The sequence below is a fragment of the Echinops telfairi genome, unplaced genomic scaffold (assembly GCF_000313985.2).
Source record: "Echinops telfairi isolate 266 unplaced genomic scaffold, ASM31398v2 ScPeMD7_655;HRSCAF=1070, whole genome shotgun sequence".
Taxonomy (NCBI): Eukaryota; Metazoa; Chordata; class Mammalia; order Afrosoricida; family Tenrecidae; genus Echinops; species Echinops telfairi.
Window position 1 is genome coordinate 8,577,945 of NW_022104553.1, and position 10,368 is coordinate 8,588,312.

General features: G+C 44.0%; 1 pseudogene; it reads left to right on the top strand.

Annotated features, from left to right (window-relative positions):
- The first annotated feature begins 1,974 nt into the window (after positions 1 to 1,974).
- Positions 1,975 to 10,368, top strand: part of LOC115870313 — a 68,494-nt pseudogene continuing 60,100 nt past the window's right edge.

Below are 10,368 nucleotides of genomic sequence, written 5' to 3' on the forward strand. Positions count from 1 at the left end.
ATGGTGCATCTCCGATATGGTGCATCTCCGATATGGTGCATCTCTGATATGGTGCATCTCCGACATGGTGCATCTCCGATATGGTGCTTCTCTGATATGGTGCATCTCTGATATGGTGCATCTCCGACATGGTGCATCTCTGATATGGTGCATCTCCGATATGGTGCATCTCCGACATGGTGCTGCTGAAGAATATTGAAAGTACATGGGCTGCCCGAGGAATCAGCAGATCTGTCTTAGAGGAAGCTCGGCCAGAGGCTCCTTAGAAGCCAGGTAAGCAAGACTTCCTCTCACATACTCTGGATACATTATCTGGAGAAACCAATCCCTAGAAAGGAATGTCATGCTAGGTCATGAAGGCGAGTGAGAGGGAAGACCTTCCAGGAGATAGATGGACAGAGGGGCTGAACAATGGGCCCAGATATAGGGAGCGCTGGGAGGACAGTGCAGGTCTGGGCAGCGCTCTTTCTGTTGCACATGAACTCGCTAGGAGTAGGGACCAACTCGCTAGCCTCTGGCTACGTGATGAGCTCACAGTGGTAGGAGGTGTCCTTTGGGAACGGGGCGGAGTGGCAGTGTGGAGTCATTATAATCAGTGCAGGTTGGTGAGGCAGGATGGCTCAAGGGTCGGGACTATTTCAGATGCACTCTTCATAGCTGGGCATTGGTCAGTTCTACTATGATTCTCAAATGCAATGTTCTCAAACACAATATTCCTATCTGGTTCTGACCCCTGCCCCAGAGCCAAACGATCAGTGTGTTGTTGTTTTCCTTGCGGAGACAAACTGGCAGTCTTGTGGCGTGATCACTAGGCTTGGTATGTTTGAGTTTGTTCATTTTTGCAGCCATTGTATTTTGAGGGCCTTCCAAGATAGCCAGCTCATGTTATAGCACCGTATTGGACCATATTCCAGATGTAGTGCAGAGGGTTTTTATTGTCTAATTTTTGGATGTAAAAAAAAATGTAATTATCCAGGCTTTCACCCTAGTCTGCCTCAGCATGGGAGCTTCTCTGAAATCTTGCTCTTCTGGTATTTGAAACTCCTCTGGCATCCCTTCCAGTGTTATAGCCACGTGCAAGTCACCACAGTACAGTGAACTGGACGATCAGTTTAAATGCAAGCAAAGCCCTAAAAAACTCTCCTCAGTTAGACAGTACTTGATGTACAGTGTTTGGGAGTGTTGATAGGTTTTATGAATCTCCTAGAAGAAGAGGAAGAGATTTTGGGGTGAAATTTTTGAAGAACTGAGTTCCAGTGTCAAGCAGTCACATGCTGGCTGATGTCCTGGGGTAAATGGCTCCATCTCTCTGGGTCATATTTCATCACCGGAAAAGCAGGATTGGTGGCTTCAGTGACCTTTGAGTCCCTTTGCAGCTCTAACCATCCCCTGAGTTTGATGCAACTACACGTACATCTTTCACCCGAGTTCCAAAACAATACAGCCTAAGACAATGGGCCTACAGATGAAATATCCAATTGAGAAAGCAGAGTCTCAAGATGGGAAAACAATGGATTTCTTCACTTTGGGGTGGAAATGAAGTAACTTGTCCCATATGTATGCTCTTCCATTCTCTTTTAGTTTCACGATTTATCAGCCAAAGTCGTTTCACCTATTTTTATCTCACTCGATATCCTAATTTATAAAATCCAGCTAACTTCCGACTGACGTGGAGGTAATATCGGTTCCGTGAACGAGAACTACCTAAACATATGTTAATAACCATTCAAGGATATCATAAAATTAAGACATTCCCTTCTTGGAGTTGAGTCACACAAGCTTATGTACAATAATCTTCACAGGCAAATTCGACCACCCGGCTGTCAGTTTGTCATCCTCTGGTGGTTTACATGCTGCTATGATGCTGGACACGATGCATTTGAAATAGCAGCAGAGTCACCCACCGCGGATAGGTTCCAGATTAAGACAGACGAGGAAGGAAAGTGTCTGGTGATCTACCTCTGAAAAGTGGCGATGGAAAACCTGATGGATCCCAGCAAGGCATTGTTCTTCCTGGCCCCGGACACATCTGCTGGGAAAGACCAGTGGCAGGAGGAGGTCCTCACGTTCGATGAAGTCGAGAGCCAGCCCAGGTGAGGGATGTGGAATGACAACTGTCAACAGGATGGACTTCAATATGCTGGCAATCTTGAGGATGCTACACTTCGGCTTGTCATTTTGTGCTGCTAGGGACTGGGAAACCATGAGTTGGCGTTGACTTGACGTTAGCTCGCTATCTACAGTTAAGGTTTCTATTTAGAAGGGGAAGAAAACCAGAAGTAATCTTGCAGTATTATTCATTACCTAGACCGTTCTATAACTCTATACCTGTTACACTTGCCCATTGAACTGCACAAACATCAGAAAGGGAATGCATTTATTGCAGCCAGAGCTACCGTGGTCTGAAAGGTCTAGGGAAGTTGGCCTGCCTCTTGTTTTCACAGTGATCGACAGCAGATCACCAGCAAATGGAGAGTCTATTCACTTGGGCAACATCTCTGGAGATTTGCTTTTTAAATTTTTATTTTTTAGAGCCTTTTTTTTAAATCCTTTTTTCAATACTTAAGGATCTTCCCTGTTGGACTATTTGCGACTTCCCCGGATCCTTCTTACAGCAGTTTACATCTGATTTTTCTTGTTCTATCTTCAAGAGACTAGACCTCTGTTAGGAATGCTTCTTTACACAATGCCTGTTCCCATTCTCAGTCATTACCTTTAAGTTAAATGTGGTTCCTTCAGTTCAATAAAGGCTCATTAAGCATTACTCTAGGTTTGGGGGCTAAAACAATGAAGAAGAAAACACAGCTCTGGACCTTGTAGAGTTTATATTCTAGAGGGAGCAAACAGACTATTAGCAAGATAAGTAAAAATGGTTAAGTAATTTCTAAAAACTGTTGAATAGTTGTTAAGATTGTTAAGTCATCAAAAAATGTTCAATAATTAAGGCTAAAAAGGGAAATATATGAAGAGAGAGCGAGTTAGGAAGTACTGGGAAGATAGGTGATTTAACACCTGTACAACCAGAGAAAAATGCAAAGGCCCTAAGGCTAGTGTGACTAGATTAAGGTGACCAGATTGAAAGCGGGACACCATTGACCTGGGGGGTGGGGGGTCTTGATTAAAAGTTTGGTCTCTATGGACCAAATAGACCGTTCCCTAGCTCGTCGTGCATTCTTTCCGAAAATCGAAACTTTTTTAAAACGCCAAAATCGGGACTGTCCCGCCAAAAGCGGAATGTCTGGTCACCTTAGTAGTTGCAACTGGGAAAGCAGAGTAAAAGGGCTGAGCACGGGAGAATTGAGCGATGGGGAGGAGGGGAGAGAAATATACGTGTGAACCAAGGAAAGACTATCTAGTGTTGAGGTTCCCTCATGTTTAGGTAGGGATGATGGGAGACCAGTAACCCTTGCAAGAAGGTGCTGCCCAGGAAGTAGGAGGAAAAGCAGGGAGAGGGGAGGTGGAAGATAAACTTCCAAGAAGAGAGAACAACTGTGTCAAATGTTGATGCCGGGTTAATAACTCCATGAAGACAGAAAATTGCCCACCAGCCTCTAGCAACACAGCGGTCACCATCCGTGGAAGAACCAGCAGGGACATGGCTTCGGGATCCACACTGATTGCATAAAACCTAGGCACCCGTTGCAGTAGAGTCAGACCCACAGCAACCCCATGTGCAGCACAGTACATGGTGCTCCATGGCATTCTCAAGGCTTGATTTCTTTTGAAAGTAGATCATTGGACCTTTCTTCGTTTTCATGGAGGTTTAATCCATATATCATCCAATTCAATGGTTCGGTGATCAGCTTTAGAGCGTTTTTTCTCCTTTGCTTCTTTTACACAACGATGTGAGTCTACCGCCCCCATCACTTTCCCTCCGTGTCCCCAGGAAAATCATCAACCCCGTTGGTATCTTCATATGTCCTCCCATCCTCGCGTTTCCCTAAACAGTTTCCCTAAACCAGACGAGGGCAGACACCAAGCACGGATCCATCAACAATGGCCCTCCGAAACGGAGACAGACCTCAGAAAGTAGAGACTGTTCAAAGTTCAGAATAAATTCACATCCGGTCCATAGGGAGATCAAATGACACGGCCTTCCATTTTGGCTTGAGCACGGTTGCTAAAATCCCCTTTATAATGCTTCCCATCTGACGTGGGGCGTTTGCTTTTCTAGCCAATGTGCAATGGGGATGCACTGGAAGCTTCTCCCATGTAGTGACCCTGTTTGGGGAAGGGGTTGCCTTCCGTTTTCCAGATTTGGACTGTATTACTGGCTCTCTTTGGGTCACACAGGCTGGTGTGCTTCTTCTAGGTGGGATTAGCTGACTTCACACTTACTTAGATGCCTGTTTGTTTTGAGACAAACCCTTATGACCCCCAAGCGCTATTATCCATGACAACTGGGCACCATCTTGTTTCTTCACCACATTTTGCTATGACACTCATGTCTTCCGTGATCTCTTTAGGGGGGCACGTAGGAGGTAGGGCCATGTTGTAAGAACTGATTGTTCTTGTATTAGGGCTATGATCAAGTTATAAATTTGAACACAATGTATGTTATACATTTGATCAAAATTTACAAGCTCAAAATCCACCCTTCTAACTGTTGTTTTGATAAGTCCCCAGTACAATTTTGGGCACATTATTGTCATTTGACTGTAGTACATCATAAATCATCACCCTAGGATTTAAAGCAAGTCTATTGCTCGGAATATTATATTAGTCCAGATACAGTATTAGTGGGTAGAGAATTTCCCTCGTGTGTAGGATTTTTCTGATTCCACTACCTGAATAGTTAGCTTGTATATCTCAGAGATGTGGGTGACTGGCTGCTAATTACATCTGCCATGGGGCTTGCAGACATGGTACTCTTCTTGGTTACCATCATTTATGGGGGCAGAGCCCTGTTTGACAAGCTAGCCTTTGTCACATAAAGGTAGAGAAAGCATGAAATAAGCAAATTGATATTGGTCCTGGGTTGCCGTTTGTTGGACATCCCCAGAGCAATTGTAAGTTAAAGTCCTGTTAGCTTAGAGGAGTTTCCCATTTATGTCCTTCAGTCAGTTTAAGGTTTCTCTGGGTAGATGCTAACGAACTAATCAATCTACCACTTGTACCACTCCAGGGACTCCTAAAGCCTGGGGACTGTTTTGTTTTTAAAATTATTATTAAAAGATCATTTTATTGGGGGCTCTTACAGCTCTTATAACAATCCATCCATCTAGTGCATCAAGCATATTTGTATATCTGTTGCCATCATTATTTTCTAGACATTAGCTTTCTGTTGAGCCCTTGGTATTAGCTCTTCTTTTTTCCCTCCCTGCCCCCTCCCCGTCGTGACCCCTTGATAAATTATAAATGATTATTTTCAAATCTTAAACCGACCGTTGTCTCCCTTCCCCCACAGTTTCTGTTGTTTGTGTGTGTGTGTGTGTGTGTGTGTGTGTGTGTGTGTGTGTGTGTGTAGTTATGTGTCGGTCATTGCAACTGGTTCTCCCTGTCTCCGCTTCCCTCCCCACCTTCCCCCTACCCTTCCCGTATCGCTGTTCCCATCACTGTTCCTGGATTCCGTGTGTTGTGAGCTCTTACCTCTTATCTGTACCTGTGCACATGCTCCGGTCTAGCCCGCAGTGAAAGGCAGGACTGGGGTCATGATAGTGGGGGCTGAGGAAGCTTCAAGGAACCAGAGGAGGATTATGTGTCAACCCTGGTTGACTCATCCCTTCCCTAAGACCCCTCTGTGAGGGGATGTCAAACCTGGGTACTGTTAAGCAAATTACTTGATCATTTGACTCTCATTATTCTCATTAATAAAACAGATATAATGATGATTACCTCAGTGGGTGGTGGTGGACTTAGAGATAATTACTCCATAATTGTTGTTTGTGATGATTGCAAGTTTTTATAATATTTATAACATACAGCATAGCATAATAACGCAAACATGAACTTCTAATTTATAAAAGATATATTTTAAAATATATATTATATATAACATACATAAATAATAATGTGACTAGCGGAGGAACCAAACTTGAAAAGTTGGCCAACACTGCCATCTACTGGAATTGCATTCAAAGCTCATTTGTAGGAATTTATTCATCTCGTGCTGTTGTGATTCTCACCCACCCCTGCCTCCATCCCCTCCCCGCTTCTTGCTTTCTTTTTTTTTTTTTTCCCCTCCTTCTTTCTAAGTGTAAACCTTGAGGGTTTTGCATTCGATTTGATCCTAGGATATGAAATATCTAGTGTTCTTACCCACCTAATCCACAAATCATGAAATTTACTCTCAGGAGCCTCGTCGTGGGAGATGAAGTGACAAAGACTATGTGGGAGGGGAAAGGTGCTCCATTTCATGAGAGAAATCCCACTGACATTGTAGTGTGACACCATTTCTCTACTTTCCATACTCTCAAAGACTACAGACCTTGGTAATGCTGGTGCTGCAGATGAAGATAACTAGACATGCGGATATCTTGCTGGGAGACATATAAAGTAATAGAGGTTCTATTTCAAGTTGTGCATGCCCTTTAACTCTGCAAGCCCACTTTCGGACTTCATTTTACAGATGTACCTGCATATGTGTGCTATGATGGGTACGTGTAATGTGCCATTTTTTATTGTAACAAAGATGGAAGATAATCTAAATGTTATCGATGAGAAACTGTTTAAGTAAATGATGGTACAGCCATCTAAAGGAATGCCGGTAAGCTCTTAAAAATGAAGTAGTTCTTGACACACAGACATGGATTGATTTCCAAGATACAATGTTAAGGAACAAAGCCAAGTGCATTGTGTCTGATAGACACATCTGTTAAGAAATATATTTTGCTGCAAGTCAGAATAATCTCATCAAAGTAGTTTAAAGCGTATATCTTCTTCATAAAAGAAATCCAGACACAGGTGGGCTGTGGATAGTAAGCGGCTTCCACAACCCTCTCAGGAAGCAGCTTGCTTCATTTTGTTGTTTCACCATGTCAAGTGGGCTGTTTCGTGACCCAAAAAGGCTGCTGCAACTCCCGTAATCATATCCACCTTCCATCTGACAGACAGAAGAAGACTTATGGGAAGCATAATAAATACTGAGGACTGAGAGTTGAGTTACACACCTACCATCATCAACTATAAGAAAGATTCAGGTAGGCAGTGTTTTAGCCGGACAGCAAAATAACAGGCACGGATTAAAATTTGGGGATGTCATTCACAGAAGAGCTGCGGAATGGATTTTGAGGCTGGCAGTGCGCAGGCTCCGCCTGGCATGCTAGCATGGGTGTGGGGAGAAGCGAGGGAGCAAGAAATGTGTACCCGTCCCTAGGAGGAGCTTCAACAAGTTTGGGGAAAGATTCTACTAGCTTTCAATTCTATTTTACACACCCTTTTTAATGTCCTCCTGTATGTTTGGAGAAATTTAGAATATCTAGAGAAATAGGAAGTAAATGGGATGATAGGGGAAAGGTGGAAACAGAGTCAAATGTTTGCAACTTACCATCTGTATTTTTTAAGTTGTGTGGTGTGTACATGTATTTTCTTTTCTTTTTTTCTTTTTACAACAAATTACTATATTTTATTTTCAAAGAAATCTTTTTTTCTTCTTTTTTTCAAATAAATCTTTCATCTTTAACATGTTGCATATTTTTAAAAACACCCTGAGTTAGTTAATTGTGCCAGCCTGGCCGATAATCACATGTGGGGCTGGTTGAAAGGCGGAGGGATAAATGGGTGGTGAAGCCTCACCTTTCTAGTTCTCGGGTCTCTTGTTTTGTGATGGTTGCATCGGGTGCAGCTGCCTTAGCAGTTCCCTGCTTCAGCTTGCAAGATGGATTTCCTACAAGGAGAAGCCACATGGATCTATCCCGATGCAGGCCTGGGTGCTGGAGCAGCCGTGTGGAGACCCCTGCAGTGCTGAGATGCTTACACGTTCACTGACTCAGCTTTCCTCCTGCAGTCGGCATTATTGCCTCTGTTTTGTGAGGTGAAGGACTTTGTGGACTGGTGTTGGGTATGGGTTAATGTTGGACTTGTGGGCTTGGGCAGCATTGGGTTGGGATGTTTTCGTGATGCACATTTTCTTTACATAAAACTCTCTCTTATACATGAGTCGCTGTGGATTTGTTTCTCCAAAGTACCCAGACTAATACACACCCCTTTCTATTCTTTGTTTGCTCTTACAAATTGTTTTTTAACAGTTTTACTGGAACTTCATCCACCTGTCATACAATTTGATAGTTCAATCATATCAAGAAGAGTTGTACAATCATTACCACAATTGCATAACATTTTATTTTTCCTTGTACTCATTATTCGTGTAATTAAAAAATTGTGGCATGTTTATATGTTTTCTAATAGAAAACATATAAAATGATAAATATATATATATATATGAAAGAAAAGAACCCTTACATTTGGCTTTGAGACTTACCCCGAGATGCTTTGTAAGCTAAATTTCTAGAGGAAATAGAGCGACGCAGAGGAGTGGGAGCCCTCTAGTGGATAAAAGAACAACGACAACGACGGAAACAAACCACCTGGTGGAGGTAGTGTACTGAGCGTGCCGGCCACTTAAGGTTCGCTTGGCAGAAATCATTATGGAAGCAGATCGCCAGCTCTCCTTCCTCGGTGCCACTGTGCGGTTCAAGCCGTTGACCTTGAGGTTTGTAGTTGAGGGCAAACCAGTTAGCGCCACCCAGGGAACTACGAACTGGAGGCAAAATAAATTAGGTTTTCATTTTGATCCCTTGAAAGAAAAGATTTAGAATCTGGATTTTGAGTTGACTTATAAACTCTTCCTGAGCACTTGTTTCTCATCTGAAACTAGATGTGAGAAGGATTTATAGGAATGGAGAGAAAACTAACCAACCAACCCAACTCTTGGTGTGTGTGTGTGTGTGTGTGTGTGTGTGCGTGCGCGCGCGCTAGTGGGGAATGAAATATCATTATTCAGGGTGATGGCTCCCTTTCCTACATGCTCTTCGGATCTGCAGTCTGTCGTATAAGCCAACATTTTTTACGAATGCAAAGTCAATATTTGCACAGGGTAATCAGCTCTTACAGACGTGGTGGACTCGGGTGGACCTGGTGGTGAGCACTCTTTGCTGCAGAGAAAGCTATTGGAGGGGCCGTGGGGGTAGGCTTGGGGAGGGGGCGGTTGGAGAGAGAGACAGAATCACACATGTGTACCAGCAGAGTAAGGGTTGCTCTTCAACCTAGGGGAGCCCTGTGGGTCATGGGAGTGGGTGGTGGGTCACAGGATTGGGCCTGCGACTGGCTTACTCCCGATATGCTTGTTGATAACCTGAAATCCCAGAGAGTTCCACACAAAGATGAAGCTCCTCGTGCGGCAAGTTAGAGATAAACCTTAAGCTATGGGGGAAATATTCCTGAAAGCATGAAAGCTGGGCTCCCAGAGAGGAGGCAAGGTGGCAGAACAGCTCCCGAGGGTGGTGGTGGTGGTGGTGGTGGTGGTGGTGGTGGCGGCGGCGATGAAAGCCTGTGGACAGTCACGTGGAGAACGTACGTCCAGACGCAGGGGTCCTCAAACGTTTGGGGGCCAGTTTGCTGTCCCTCAGACTCGTTGGAGGGCTGGACTACAGTTTTTTTTAAAAAAACTATGAACAAATTCCTAGTTTGAGGACGCCTGGTCCAGAGAAAGGGGGACCGGAGGTTGATGAGAACTACGCCTGCTTAGGGCACCATGTATATGTGCATCACAAAATGTGCCATCTGAACTATTCCTAAGCGTACCATTCAGTACCTTTAATATTGTTTACTATACCATGCACTTTCACCATTTCCCCAAGGTTTTCCATCACCCCAAACAGAAGCCCTGTATCCGAAGCACTAATTCCCACCCCTCATCCTTCCCGTCACCCCCAGCGCTGGTGAACTCTCATCTTACTCTAGGGTGAGAGGTGGGCTTCTGTCTCCTGCCATCTTGCCCTTTTTTTCCCTTTTCTTTATTCATTTTATTGGGGGCTCGTACAACTCTTATCACAATCCATGCATCCATCCATGCATGGTGTCAGGCACATTTGAACACTTGTTGCCATCATCATTCTCAAAATATTTGCTTTCTACTTGGTATCAGCTCCTCATTCTCCCCGCCCCCCACGAACCTCCATAATTTATAAATTATTATTATCTGTTCATGTCTTACATGGTCCGATGTCTCCCTTCACCCACTTTTCTGTTGTCCGTCCCCCAGGGAGGGGGTTATATGTGATTGATTCCCCCTTTCTTACCCCCACCTTGCCTTTACCTTTATAGTATCACTACTCTCATGATGGGTCCTGAGGGGTTTATCTGTCCTGGATTCCCTGTGTTTCCAGCTCTTATCTGTACCAGTGTACATCCTCTGGTCTAGCCAGATTT